Here is a 15628-nt window from a genome sequence, read left to right as displayed (position 1 = left end):
AAAGCCAGAGGGCATGGGAACCCGGGCCATGTGTGTTATAGAGCCCAACCCTCAATGTCTGTGAGGGGTTTACAACATTTAGTCTCCTGCTCTTTTGCAAATTCTCAGGACTGAGGCATCAGACTCACAACTCCTGTTGGTATCTAGGTCTACTTTATCTGGATATTTCAGTTGAAAAGTCCAGTTTACCCTCTTGTGACAATTGCCATGTTAGTCACATCATCAAGGTCTAATCAGAAAACAGAAAATGTTCTAGTTGCTTACAACAGAAGGAATTTAATGGAGGGATTTATTACACCAGTAATGAAGGAGGCCAAGTAGGCAAGTTGGGACTAGAGAGGAGTAACAGCTGGAAGCCATCACTACCCTGAGGCTGGAAAGTCAAAGGGAGGAGAATGTGTCACCATAACCTAGGGGCCATGTCACTTGGCTGGAGATGGGACCATGATGGACCTCTTGGGCAGAAGTGCGGGGGTCACAGAGATGACAAACCTGCTGAAGGAAAGACTGACCTAAGTAGAGAGGGTGGGATGGTAGCACCCACTTCTCCCTTTTCCTTACCTTCCAGTCTCCACCAACTCCTCCACTAACTGAATTCAGCAAGAAGCCAGAAGACTTGGGAGTCCTCAAGGGTCAGCTGCCCTGGATATAGAGTAGAACAGGGCAGAGTGAAGAATAAATCTGAGGGTGATAAGGCCCAGTGTAATCTATCGAGAGCAGGAAGGGGAACTTTTATGGAGCCAATCTTCTCTCCATCAATCATCCAAGAATCCCAATGGTCTTGTCTGGGTTACAGTAACTCATCAAGGGGGTCCTACTCTTTACTGTTATACTTGGACAACAGGGCCCATGCTTGGGGCCCCATGGTGGGAACACTTTTGTTTAAATTCAAATGATTAACTAGTCCCCAGAAGCATGATCTTGGTGCCAGCATGGTGGGGTCGGGTGGGGTTCCAGTCTTAGGCACAGACCTGACAGAATCAAACTTTCTATCATGGAACCTCAGCTTGGAGCCCGACTTCCCACTTTCTCATACTGAGTTCTCCACTGGAAGTTTAAGCTCAGCCAAGATCATTCCAACCACCAAATGCATTCTACTGATGTTGAGTCTCAAAAGGGAAGGTTTTCAAGTCTATATCCCTGTTCTCCCAGGAAGCTCCTTGGCCCCTAAGAAAATTTCCACCTCTAACCCAGTAATCAATTCTGTGTATCAAATGAGAATTGGGAGAGTCAATTTTGTCAAGCCAGAGATGTTCTGTTAAAACTCCGCTAGGACAATGGATACCTATTAAGTCAGCTGAAGCCCTTGTTAAAATGCGATTGCTGGGCCCCACTACCAGAATTTCTGTTTCAGGAGGTCTGGATGGGGCCTAGGAACTTGCATTGCTAACAAGTTCCCAGATGATGCTGATGCAGCTTATCTGGACCATGCTTTGAGAAGCACTCTTTTGAAATGTGTATGGTTAATAATTAGAAACCACATGGAGAAGGCGAATTCTTCTCTGTAAGACACAGCATCACAAGCATGTTCACCTGAAAAACTGCAAACTCAGAATACAGAACTCTGCAAATAATTCCCCTTCAAACTTTAAAGCCTAGGCTTAAGGACTGATGCACTAGGCTGACCTGAGCAGAAAATTCATCACTGGGTAGAAAAAGCCAAGGGGCTTTAATGATTGAAAACAGTTCTTTGTATGTTGGGAGAGAAAATTGTGTTGCTTTCTGCCATCATCTGTATTCAGTTATTTGTGTCACTAATAAGGCTAAGATGGGCTATTTGAAGCCATTTGCTGCGTCATGGATAGGGAACTGTATATAACTGGCTTACAGAAGAAGAAATCCATCCAGAACCCAATCTTAAAACCTCATAGTTATACCAGACTTCTTTCTCATACTCAATTGATCACCAAGTTCTAATTCAATATCTATATCTACAACATTTTTCTCTTCTCTCCTGACTTTCCATCCATCTCTGCTTTTCTTATCCTTACATATTACCTCTGGCCTGAACTATAGCAATAGCCTCTTCCAGCAGTTAGGAATGTGTCCAGTTGCAAGTAACAGAATTTCCATCCTGTAATGGCTTAAACAAATATGGGTTTATTTTTCTCATGTAACTCAAGTCTAGAAATAGGTGTTGGTTAGAATTGGTTCTGGGCTCCACAGTGTCAGTGACCTTGCACTATGATTCTCTTGATCTTTCTCTCGTGCTTACTATTTGTTGCAAGATGACTGCTCTAGCCCAAGATAGCACATTTGAATTGGAGGAGGAGAAAACAAGGAAGGCTGGCCTCACCATGCTCTTGCCTTTTGTCAAGCAAACAAAACAAAAAAAACCCAAAAAGTCTTCTCAGAATCACCTAGCAGAATGCTCCTTCTGTTTCATTGGCTAGTAACGGTGTCATACGAGTAGTTGCAATGGAGTTTGAAAAAGTAAGTATTTTTTTCCTATCCTTTAGAGTAAAAGTGACATGGAAGAAAGGGATTGGGAATATCTGTTGATTTGGCCAAAAAACTGTCCTTTGTTCTGTTTCCTCATTTATCTTCCTCCCTCTAATTTCTCTTTCTAAATCAAAGAATATGATGTACATGGTATTTGTTTCTTAGAGCCACTGTAAAAATTTACCATTAAGTGGGTGGCTTAAAACAACAGAAATCTGTTTTCTTTCTTTTTTTTTTTTTTTTCAGTGTACAATTCATTTTAATGAGTTCCTCAATGCATTTCAGGGTTGGTGTTCCATTTAGAATGCTTTTGGTTGCAAGAAGAAAATGAAATTATTTTCTTTTTTCTTTTTTTTCTCTTTGGGTACAACTTGTATTAACAGAGCTGGGAGGTTTTTTTTACTAATTATTTTCTTCTCATTTTAAAATTTTATTTTGTTTTTTTTTTTGATACAGCAGGTTCTTATTAGCTATCTATTTTATACATATTAGTGTATACATGTCAATCCCAATCTCCCAATTCATCCCACAACCACCAGCCCCGCCCCCCACATCCCCGCTTTGGTGTCCATACTTCTGTTCTCTACATCTGTGTCTCTATTTCTGCCTTGCAAACCGGTTCATCTGTACCATTTTTCTAGATTCCACATATATGCATTAATATATGATATTTGTTTTTCTCTTTCTGAATTACTTCACTCTGTATGACAGTCTCTCGGTCCATCCACATCGCTACAAATGACTCAATTTCGTTCCTTTTTATGGCTGAGTAATATTCCATTGTATATATGTACCACATCTTCTTTTTTGCATTTGTCTGTTGATGGGCATTTAGGTTGCTTCCATGACCTGGCTGTTGTAAATAGTGCTGCAATGAACATTGGGGTGCATCTGTCTTTTTGAATTATGGTTTTCTCTGGGTATATGCCCAGTGATGGGATTGCTGGGTCATAGAGTAATTCTATTTTTAGCTTTTTAAGGAACTTCCATACTGTTCTCCATAGTGACTGTATCAATTTACATTCCCACCAACAGTGCAAGAGGGTTCCCTTTTCACCACACCCTCTCCAGTATTTGTTGTCTGTAGATTTTCTTATGATGCCCATTCTAACTGGCATGAGGTGATACCTCATTGTAGTTTTGACTTGCATTTCTCTAATAATTAGTAATGATGAGCAGCTTATCATGTGCCTCTTGGCCATCTGTATGTCTTCTTTGGAGAAATGTCTATTTAGGTCTTCTGCCCATTTTCTGATTGGGTTGTTTGTTTTTTTAATACTGAGCTGCATGAGCTGTTTATATATTTTGGAGATTAAATCTTTGTCTATTGATTCGTTGCAAATATTTTCTCCCATTCTGAGGGTTGTCTTTTTGTCTTGTTTATAATTTCCTTTGCTGTGCAAAAACTTTTATGTTTCATTAGGTCCCATTTGTTTATTTTTGTTTTTATTTCAATTACTCTAGGAGGTGGGTCAAAAAATATCTTGCTGTGATTTATGTCAAAGAGTGTTTTGCCTATGTTTTCTTCTAAGAGTTTTATAGTGTCTGGTCTTACATTTAGGTCTTTGATCCATTTTGAGTTTATTTTTGTCTATGGTATTAGGGAGTGTTCTAATTTCATTCTTTTACATGTATCTGTCCGGTTTTCCCAGCATCACTTATTGAAGAGACTGTCTTTTCTCCATTGTATATCCTTGCCTCCTTTGTCATAGATTAGTTGACCATAGGTGTGTGGGTTTATCTCTGGGCTTTCTATCCTGTTCCATTGATCTATATTTCTGTTTTTGTGCCAGTACCATATTGTCTTGATTACTGTAGCTTTGTAGTATAGTCTGAAGTCAGGGAGTCTGATTCCTCCAGCTCCGTTTTCTTCCCTCAAGATTTCTTTGACTATTCAGGGTCTTTTGTGTCTCCATACAAATGTTCAGAATTTTTGTTCTAGTTCTGTGAAAAATGCCATTGGTAGTTTGATAGGGATTGCATTGAATCTGTAGATTGCTTTGAGTAGTATAGTTATTTTCACAATATTGATTCTTCCAATCCGAGAACATAGTATATCTCTCCATCAGTTTGTGTCATCTTTGATTTCTTTCATCAATATCTTATAGTTTTCTGAGTACAGGTCTTTTACCTCCTTAAGTAGGTTTATTTCTAGGTATTTTATTCTTTTTGTTGAAATGGTGAATGGAGTTGTTTCCTTAATTTCTCTTTCTGATCTTTCATTGTTAGTGTATAGGAATGCAAGAGATTCTGTGCATTAATTTTGTATTCTGCAACTTTACCAAATTCATTGATTAGCTCTGGTAGTTTTCTGGTGGCATCTTTAGGATTCTCTATGTATACTATCACGTGATTTGCAAACAGTGACAGTTTTATTTCTTCTATTCCTATTTGGATTCCTTTTATTTCTTTTTCTTCCCTGATTGCTGTGGCTAAAACTTCCAGAACTATGTTGAATAATGGTGGCAGAGTGGACATCCTTGTCTTGTTCCTGATCTTAGAGGAAATGCTTTCAGTTTTTCACCATTGAGAATGATGTTTGCTGTGGGTTTGTCATATATGGCCTTTTTATATTGAGGTAGGTTTCCTCTATGCCCACTTTCTGGAGAGTTTTTATCATAAATCAGTGTTGAATTTTGTCAAAAGCTTTTTCTGCATCTATTGAGATGATCACGTGGTTTTTAATTCTTCAATTTGTTAATATGGTGTATCACATTGATTTGCCTATATTGAAGAATTCTTGTATCCCTGGGATAAATCCCACTTGATCATGGTGTATGATCCTTTTAATGTGTTGTTGGATTCTGTTTGTTAGTATTTTGTTGAGGATTTTTATATCTATATTCATCAGTGATATTGGTCTGTAATTTTCTTTTTTTGTAGTGTCTCTGTTCGGTTTTGGTATCAGGGTGATAGTGGCCTTGTAGAATGAGTTTGGGAGTGTTCCTTCCTCTGCAATTTTCTGGAAGAGTTTGAGAAGGATGGGTGTTAGCTCTTCTCTAAATGTTTGATAGAATTCACCTGTGAAGCCATCTGGTCCTGGACTTTTGTTTGTTGGAAGATTTTTAATCACAGTTTCAATTTCATTACTTGTGATTGGTCTGGTCATATTTTCTATTTCTTCCTGGTTCACTGTTGGAAGGTTATACCTTTCTAAGAATTTGTCCTTTTCTTCCAGGTTGTCCATTTTATTGGCATAGAGTTGCTTGTAGTTGTCTCTTATGATGCTTTGTATTTCTGCAGTGTCTGTTGTAACTTCTCCTCTTTCATTTCTAATTTTATTGATTTGAGTCCTCTCCCTATTTTTCTTGATGAGTCTGGCTAAAGTTTTGTCAATTTTGTTTATCTTCTCAAAGAACCAGCTTTTAGTTTCATTGATCTTTGTTATTGTTTTCTTTGTTTCTATTTCATTTATTTCTGCTCTGATCTTTATGATATCTTTCCTTCTACTAACTTTGGGTTTTGTTTGTTCTTATTTCTGTAGTTCCTTTAGGTGTAAGGTTAGATTGTTTGAGATTTTTCGTGTTTCTTGAGGTAGGATTATATCGCTCTAAAATTCTCTCTTAGAACTGCTTTTGCTGCATCCCATAGGTTTTGGATCACTGTGTTTTTGTTGCATTTGTTTCTAGGTTTTTTTTGATTTCCTCTTTGATTTCTTCAGTGATGTCTTGGTTATTTAGCAATGTATTGTTTAGCCTCCATGTGTTTATGTTTTTTACGGTTTTTTCCCTGTAATTGATTTCTTTTTTTTTTTAATTTTATTTATTTATTTATTTTGACTGCATTGGGTCTTCATTGCTGTGCACGGCTTTCTCTATTTGCGGCGAGCAGGGGCTACTCTTCATTGCGGTGCACAGGCTTCTCTTTGTGGTGGCTTCTCTTGCTGTGGAGCATGGGCTCTATATCCACAGGCTTCAGTAGTTGTGGTGCATGGGCTCAGTAGTTGTGGCTTGTGGGCTCTAGAGCGCATGCTCAGTAGTTATGGCACACAGGCTTAGTTGCTCTGCTGCATGTGGTATCTTCCTGGACCAGGGATTTAACCTGTGTCCCCTGCATTGGCAGATGGATTCTTAACCACTGCGCCACCAGGGAAGTCCCTTGATTTCTAATCTAATAGCATTGTGGTTGGAAAAGATGCTTGATATGATTTCAATTTTCTTAAATTTACCGAGGATTGATTTGTGACCCAAGATGTGATATATCCTGGAGAATGTTCCATGTGCACTTGAGAAGAAAGTGTAATCTGCTGTTTTCAGATGGAATGGCCTATAAATATCAATTAAATCTATCTGGTATATTGTGCCATTTAAAGCTTGTGATTCTTTATTAATTTTCTGACTGGATGATCTGTCCATTTGTGTAAGTGAGGTGTTAAAGTCCCCCACTATTATTGTGTTACTGTCAATTTCCTCTTTTATAGCTGTTAGCATTTGCCCTGGTATTGAGGTGCTCCTATATTGGGTGCATATATATTTAAAATTGTTATATCTTCTTCTTGGATTGATCCCTTGATCATTATATAGTGTCCTTCCTTGTCTCTTGTAACGTTCTTTATTTTAAAGTCTATTTTTTCTAATATGAGAATTGCTACTCCAGCTTTCTTTTGTGTTCCATTTGCATGGAATATCTTTTTCCATCCCCTCACTTTCAGTCTGTATGTGTCCCTAGGTCTGAAGTGGGTCTCTTGTACACAGCATATATATGGTTCTTGTTTTTGTATCCATTCAGCGAGCCTGTGTCTTTTGGTTGCAGCATTTAATCCATTCACGTTTAAGGTAATTATCGATATGTATGTTCCTATGACCATTTTCTTAATTGTTCTGGGTTTGTTTTTGTAGGTCCTTTACTTCTCTTGTGATTCCCATGTAGAGAAGTTCCTTTAGCATTTGTTGTAGAGCTGGTTTGGTGGTGCTGAATTCTCTTAGCTTTTGTTTGTCTGTAAAGCTTTTGATTTCTCTGTCGAATCTGAATGAGATCCTTGCCAGGTAGAGTAATCTTGGTTGTAGGTTCTTCCCTTTCATCACTTTAAATATATCATGCCACTCCCTTCTGGCTTGTAGTTTCTGCTGAGATATCAGCTGTTAACCTTATGGGAGTTCCCCTGTATGTTATTTGTTGCTTTTCCCTTGCTACTTTTAATAATTTTTCTTTGTCTTTAATTTTTGTCAATTTGATTACTATGTGTCTCGGCATGTTTCTCCTTTGGTTTATCCTGCCTGGGACTCTCTGTGCTTCCTGGACTCGGGTGGCTATTCCCTTTCCCATGTTAGGGAAGTTTTTGACTATAATCTCTTCAAATATTTTCTCAGGTCCTTTCTCTCTCTCTTCTCCTTCTGGGACCCCTATAATGAGAATGTTGGTGCATTTAATGTTGCCCCAGAAGTCTCTTAGGCTGTCTTCATTTCTTTTCATTCTTTTTTCTTTATTCTATTCTGCAGCAGTGTATTCCACCATTCTGTCTTCTAGGTCAATTATCCATTCTTCTGCCTCAGTTATTCTGCTATTGATTCCTTCTAGTGTATTTTTCACTTCAGTTATTGTATTGCTCATCTCTGTTTGTTCATTAATTCTTCTAGGTGTTTGTTCTTTAATTCTTCTAGGTGTTTGTTAAACATTTCTTGCATCTTCTCAGTCTTTGCCTCCATTCTTTTTCCAGGGTCCTGGATCATTTTCACTATCATTATTTGGAATTGTTTTTCTGGAAGGTTGCCTATATCCACTTCATTTAGCTGTTTTTCTGGGGTTTTATCTGTTCATCTTCATCTGTTACATAGTCCTCTGCCTTTTCATTTTGTGTATCTTTCTGTGAATGTGGTTTCCATTCCACAGGCTGCAGAACTGTAGTTCTTCTTGCTTCTACTGTCTGCCCTCTGGTGGATGAGGCTATCTAAGAGGCTTGTGCAAGTTTCCTAATATGAGCGACTGGTGGTGGGCAGAGCAGGGTGTTGCTCTGGTGGGTAGAGCTCAGTAAAACTTTAATCCGCTTGTTTGCTGTTGGATGGGGCTGAGTTCCCTCCCTGTTGGTTATTTGGCCTGAGGTGACCCAGCACTACCACCTACAGGCTCTTTAATGGGGCTAATGGCAGACTCTGGGAGGGCTCATGCCAAGGAGTACTTCCTAGAGCTTCTGCTGCCAGTGTCCTTGTCCCCATGGTGATCCACAGCCCCCCCCCCATCTCTGCAGGATACCCTCCAACACTAGCTGGTAAGTCTTGTTCAGTCTTCTATAAGGTCACTGCTCCTTCCCCCTGGGTCCTGATACTCACACTACTTTGTGTGTGCCCTCCAACAGTGGAGTCTCTGTTTCACCCAGTCCTTCAAAGTTCTGCAGTCAAATCCCACTAGCCTTCAAAGTCTGATTCTCTGGGAATTCCTCCTCCCGTTGCCGGACCCCCAGGTTGGGAAGCCTGATGTGGGGCTCAGAACCTTCACTCCAGTGGGTGGACTTCTGTGGTATAAGTGTTCTGCAGTTTGTGAGTCACCCACCCAGTGGTTATGGGATTTGATTTTATTGTGATTGTGCCCCTCCTAGTGTCTCACTGCAGCTTCTCCTTTGTCTTTGGATGTGGGGTATCTTTTTTGGTGAGTTCCAGTGTCTTCCTGTCGATGTTTGTTCAGCAGTTAGTTGTGATTCTGGTGCTCTCGCAAGAGGGAGTGAGTGTACGTCCTTCTACTCCACCATCTTGAACCCTCAGAGATCTGTTTTCTTACAGTTCTGGAGGCTGGAAGTCCAAAAGCAAGGTAACAGCAGGGCCATGTTCCCTCTGAGACTCTGGGTATCTGCCTGGCTACTCTCTGCCTCTTCCTAGCAGCTGGAGGGTGGCTGTTGATCCTTGGTGGTCCTTGGCTTGCCACTTCAGCATTCCACCCTCTGTCTCTGTCATCCAATGGTGTTTTCTTCTTCTTATGAGGCCATCAGTCATATGGAATTAGGACTCATACTAATGACCTCATCTTAATCTGATTCCATTTGCAAAGACCATTTCCAAATAAGGTCACATTCATAGGTATCAGGGGTTAAGACTTCAACATCTTGGGGGATACACAACTTAACGCATAACATCATGTAATCATTACCATTTTTTCCTAACACTTAATTTGAGCCAAGGACTCTCCTATGTACCGCACAATCTCATATTTTCAAGTTGTACCAAAATTTTAAGAAAACCTCACTTAAAAATTTCAGCTTCCAGAACAGAAAATGACCCTACAAGTGATTCACCATCTTAAAAATGATTCAACCTCTATTAATAAACTCGCTGCCGATTTTCTTTAAATGGAATCTTCTGTTTCATTGAAATATGATTTGATTTACACAGGTTTTGTTTACATAAAACTTTTTAAATATCTGGTTCTATTGTGAAAAGTAAGGCTCAGTTATAATAAATCTAATGGTTATACTTCAACATAATGTCAGGAAGTACATTCCCTTTTGCTGACTTCTGAGAAATTAAAAATTGAAATATGTTTGATCAAGTAATTAGAGAGCAAAGTAAGTTGGTAGATAATTGAGACCTGAGTTGTGTGGTACCAACGGAACATGCTTGTCCTTTGAAGCCTATCATTCTATAATTAAAGTCTTGAAATTCAAGTTCTTTATGCAGCTAGAATGGAGTGTGAGGAGGCAGAATAAGAATTTCATCGTCAATTTGGGAGAGCTTGGTTTTATTTTGTAATGTCAGCTCTGCTATTCCCTACTTTTGTGACTTTGGGTAAGGAAATTAAGTCATTTGAGCCTTGGTTTTCTCAAAATTTAGTGGGTTTGAACAATAACCATTTTATTGCCACAATTCTGAGCAACGTCCAGCTGGAACAGCTCGTGTCTGCCTCCATGTGATCTCAGCATGGCTCCCCTGGGACTGCAGAATTCAAGATGGCCTCACTCACATGTCTGGTGCCTCGGCTGGAATGGCTTGAATGGCCCGGGACCAGCTAGGATGACTGGGCTTCACTCTTCTTGTGGTGTGGGCGGAAATCACTCATATGTCTGGAACCTGTAGCCTAGACTTCTTTCTATGGTTGATTGGGTTTCCCTCTGAGTAAAAGAAGAATCTATGTGGCTACTTAGAGTCTAGACCCAGAAGCCCCAGAACATCACATTGGCTGCATTCTATTGGTCAAACCAAGTCACAAGTCCAGCTCTGATTTCAGGGCTGGGGATACTGACTCCTCTCCCAATGGAAGAAGGGGCATAATGATCCTCTTTGCAGATGATTTACCACACAAAAAAAACAAGGAAAGTCAGCCTTTGCCACACTGCTCTACTAAATTGTTTTCTCACAGTGTTAGTAGAAGTTAAAACTTGTAGAGTTCTCAAGTCTATTTAGGAGGAGGACAGGTTCTTGAAGGGAGAGAAAGGGGATAGTGAAAGAAAAAGGAATGAAATGGAACTGAGAAACCATTCTGACACACTTGTACACATTTAACCTGGGGTTGCAAACACAGAATCACAGCTACCTTTCACTAATCCTGTATCCACTGCAGACAGCATTAATCAACCACAAAACTTTCTAATGAGGTCCTTTTGCGTCCTTACCATTCTTCTCAAGACAAGGCTCTAGGCAACTATTACCGATCTAAGAGTTTGAAAAAGAGAAGAAATCTATATACCACAGTGGCTCATTTCTGAGGGGTAGGAGGGCTGTGAATATTTGGAATATACTCCCCAGGTTGATCGTGATATACCCTGCTCTCTCCTGGTTGAGGCCAGTGCTTTAGCCCCTTTGCTTGGCATAACTGAATACCCTCAGTAAAGTGGTTTTCTAACAGGATTGTATTTGGTTCTCACAACTCAGGTGAAAGATGAGGAAACTGAAGCTCAAAGAAGTTGAACAATCTGCTCAAATGCCACAGTGGGATAGTGGTGGCCCCAGTGACTCTCTTCTTACTACTCATTCAAACTCTCAGAATCATAGACCCTGGAAGCTGAAGTGATGCCATCAGGTCTAAGCCCTTTGTTTTACAGATTAGGACACAGAGGCCCAGAAGGTTAAAGGTCTTTCCAATGGTCATGTCCAATAGCAGAAGTTAACCTTAGGGCTAGAGCCCAGGGTTCCCGATTCCTAGGGAATTGCCCTTTACCTCAATTTTAGCAGTGGTAAACATTGCAACTTGGCTGACTTCAAAATTTTGGCTCATCCATTTGGCTCCTCCAACTTGGCTGACTTCAAACTTTTGTCTCATCCAGTTTCTGTGCTTTGAAATTAAGTAGGGAAGGAGGTGATATCTCACAGATTCTGACGCACAGCCCGAAGCAGCTCCTGTACCTTAATTTTGTTATAAAAGCTGTGGCATATTTAAATAAATCTTTAGGTTTAAAATTTGCCTGTCTGAACAGGATTCTAAAGATATGAAATGTGCTGCTCTGTCAGGTTTTGTTATTGCCTTTGATTTAATATTTTCATAGGAGGTATTTCATGCAGTGTCCTGGGACATTTTATTGAGTGAAATGTTTTTAAAAATCTGATGAGTTATTTATGGATAAACCTAACCTCACTAGCTTCTTGAATTTATTTAATCAATGTACAACCTCTCAGTAGAGAGATTTCCAGAGCTGGAAATTGTGTCTTAAGGACAATGAGACAAGGGGTTGTCATTTTTTCAGTACTGTTGGGAACCAGAGGCTCACATATATTCACTCATTCAACCTCTACAGAATCTATGTGAGATGAGCATTACAAACCCCAGGTATGGATAGGGAAGCTGAGATCCAGAGAGGTTTTCCATCTACCAGCATCTGTACCCACAAGCTCTACCATCTCAAATACCCCCACAGGTGATATTGGAAGCCAATCACTTTGTGACCTGCTTGTACTCCTCTTACCTATTGAAGCACATTTTCCTAGACATTCCCCTCTGTTCTCTATAACCTCATTTTTTTTGCTTTTTGTTACATTATTCTCATCAGGACACAAGCATACAGTTAATTTTCCCATTTAACAAAAAAACAGACGTACAAACAGAAAAATACTTTTTCTCTGCCTACATTGGTGATTTCACTTCTCAACTCCCCTTTGCAGCAAAATTCCATGGAAGAATTGATTATACTTACTGATTCCTATTCTTTCCTCGCATTCTCTTTTGAACTTACCCCATCTGCTTTTTTGATGCATCACTCGAGTTCTTACTACATTCAAAATGACCTCCATGTTGCTAAATCCACTGGTCCTTCATCAGTGTTCACCTTCCTTGGCATTTAACATAGTTGATCACAGCATCCTCAGTAATACATCTTCTTCACTTGTCTTCCAGAACACCATGCTCTCTTGGTTTATGTCCTGTCTTATTGCCCACTCCTTCTTTGTCTCTTTAGCTGCTTCCTATTTTTCACCCAGATCTCTTCATATCAGAAGCCCGTGTCTCAGTCCTTGCATTCCATACACTGCCTTGCTTGCCTCTAATCTCATGGCTATGCCATCCACACACCGATGATTATCGCAATTATATCTTCTTTCCAGACCTCTTTGCTCAACTCCAGACTCAAATATTCAACTATCATCTCTTGAAATTTCCACTTGGTTATTTAAGAGCTATCTCAAACTTAACACATTCCCAATGGACTAATCTCCAACCATGCTCCCCACCCCAGCTCGCAAAACCCCTGCTTAGTTCTCAGGCTTCACCCATCTTGGTTGTTTGTACTTTCTCCTTTCAGCTGGGCAGCCCCAAACCCTTGCAGTTGTCCTTGGTCTTCTCTTTATATTCCACGCCCACACCAGGGAGTCCAGTCATTGTACTTTCAAAATATAGCTAGGATTTGCACATAAATTGGCAATTTTTTCTTGTCCCCGTGATCCAAGGTACTCTCACTCCTTATCTGGATTCTGGCAACAGTCTCTTACCCAGTCCCTGCTTTTGCTACTTGTAGTATATTTTCCACAAAGCAGCCAAAGTTGTCCTCTTAAAACATGAATCAGAGCAGGACACTCTTCTGCTCAAAATTCAACAGCAACTCCTCATGTCTCTCAAGTAAAAGTTGACATCCTCAATGTGGATCTCAAGGCCCAGATGATCTCTCAGACCTCGTCTCCTACTTCTCCTACACCTTGGTCCCTCCTCCAGCCTCACTGGCCTCCTTTATTCATTAGCATACCAGGCTCACCCCTGCTTTTTTTCAGGGACCTTGGCATCAGCTCTTCCCTCTGCCTGAAATCTTCTTCCCAGTTAAGTCCCTCTCCTTCTTCAAGTTTTTCATCAAATGACACCTTCCCAATGAGAACAATCAGAACAACATAATTTGCTTATTTTTAATGACTCATTTATTGTCAGCCCCTCTCCACACTGTAATGCAAGTTCTTCAAGGGCGGTGACTTTTGTCTGTTTGCTAATGTACACCAACTTCTAGAATAGGGCAGGGCACATGGTAGGTACTCAGTAAGCCTTGGTTGAGTGGGTAAATGAAGTCAACTGTTATTGTATGCCCAGTAGTAAATACTGGTGTCCAGATCTGAATCCTAGTCTACTCACCTCCAGTGTACTTGTACTTTTCACTTCACCATAGTACTCATAGTTCAGCTTGCTAAGGCCCAGGCAGTACTGAAGTGCTTTCTATATACTATCTCACTCGATCCTAAAAATAATTCTATGAGGTAGGTACAAATGCTCTCCTCCTTTCACATAAGGCATAGTAGAAAGTTCATAATTTGCACAAGGTACATAGCTAGTAAGTGGTAGAATCATGATGTGTACTCAGGCAATGCGACTCATGAATATTTGCCTCTAGTATTATAAGATACTATTCCCACCAATAATGACAAGGACAAAGAGTTGGGAGATCATCAAAATGCAAATTAGTGGTGCAGAATGCTTCCGAGTTGCCTCCGAACCGTTTCTTATTTAGAGAAGGACCACAGTCAAAATGACAGTATAGCCCCTTTTCTTTTCTCTCCCTTTCTTGCTACCAGGTCTGATTTGACCATGTGTGGGAAATAACAATGATGATATGCACAGTTGTCTATAAAGTGCATAAGTAACCCATGCTCAGAGGTTCAGAAAACAGCTGATGGATTTAAGCCAACTGCTTGGTTCGGACGGCTGCTGTTTGGATCCCTCTATAATTTCTGCCTTTTTATCATTTGTCCTCGTGCTAGGAGAGCAAAGAGAAGTTCGGGGAAAAGAAAACAGAAAAGAAATGAAAAGCAAGACATCCCTCAGGAAGGCACTGCATCCAGAAGCTGTTTCTTCTCACCCCAGTGAACCTAGACCAGATCCATCCTCCCTCACCCAATGCCACCAGAGAGACTACAGAATTAGGTGGCATGTGAAGGTCATCAGAGAAGGAAGAGGTTATTGTAATGAGGACAGAGGAAGAGACCTCTTACCCGGCAGCGTAATGCAACACTTGGACAGCACAACTACAGAGCAGGAAAGGTACGTGGTAAACTGAATAATGGACCCCAAAGGTATCCAGATCCTAATCCTGGGAATTTATGAATGATACCATATATGGCAAAAGAGACTTTGCACACGTGATTAATTAAGGATTTTGAGATGGGGAGATTATTCTGAATTATCCAGGAGAACCCTAACTGTAATCATGAATATCCTTATATGAGAGAGGCAAAGGGAGATTTGACACAGAAGAGGAGGGCAGTGTGACCACTAGAGCAAGACGCTACACTTTGAAAATGAAGGAAAGAGCCACAGGCAGTCCCCTATTGCTAGGCATTTGGGTGGTTTTCAACCTTTGCCTTTTCAAACACTTCCATGGTGAATTACCTTGCACACATGGCATTTCTTACTTACAGTGGTGTACATAGGATGGATTCCTAGGAGCACAATCACTGGATCAAAGGTAAAGGCATCTGTGCTCCTGCCAATTACCAACCAATTCTCTTCCACAAGAATCATCCCATTTTGCCTTATTAACAGTAATAAATAAGAGACCTTTTCTTTCAAAACAGATTTATGTTTTTAAAAAAGGTGAATTGGACTTTCCTGGTGGTGCAGTGGTTAAGAATCCACCTGCCAATGCAGGGGACACAGGTTCGATCCCTGGTCCAGGAAGATCCCACATGCCGCTGAGCAACTAAGCCTGTGTGCCACAACTACTGAGCCTGCGCTCTAGAGCCTGTGAGCCACAACTACTGAGTCCACGCCACAACTACTGAAGGCCGTGCGCCTAGAGCCTGTGCTCCGCAACAAGAGAAGCCACCACAATAAGTCCAAGCACCACAATGAAGAGTAG

The 15628-nt window shown here is 40.5% G+C and overlaps 1 long non-coding RNA gene across 1 annotated transcript in view; it reads right to left on the bottom strand.

Annotated features, from left to right (window-relative positions):
- Nucleotides 1-15420, bottom strand: part of LOC309627520 — a 92276-nt gene extending 76856 nt beyond the window's left edge. The window contains exon 1 of the long non-coding RNA XR_014243781.1: nt 562-15420. This is a non-coding gene — a long non-coding RNA (uncharacterized lncRNA). The remainder of the gene's footprint in view (nt 1-561) is intronic.
- Nucleotides 15421-15628: the final 208 nt, after the last annotated feature.

The sequence above is a fragment of the Balaenoptera borealis genome (genome assembly GCF_965194805.1).
Source record: "Balaenoptera borealis genome assembly, chromosome: 4".
Classification (NCBI taxonomy): Eukaryota; Metazoa; Chordata; class Mammalia; order Artiodactyla; family Balaenopteridae; genus Balaenoptera; species Balaenoptera borealis.
The sequence above is the reverse complement of the archived record's forward strand: the minus strand, read 5'-3'. Positions and strand labels throughout refer to the sequence as shown.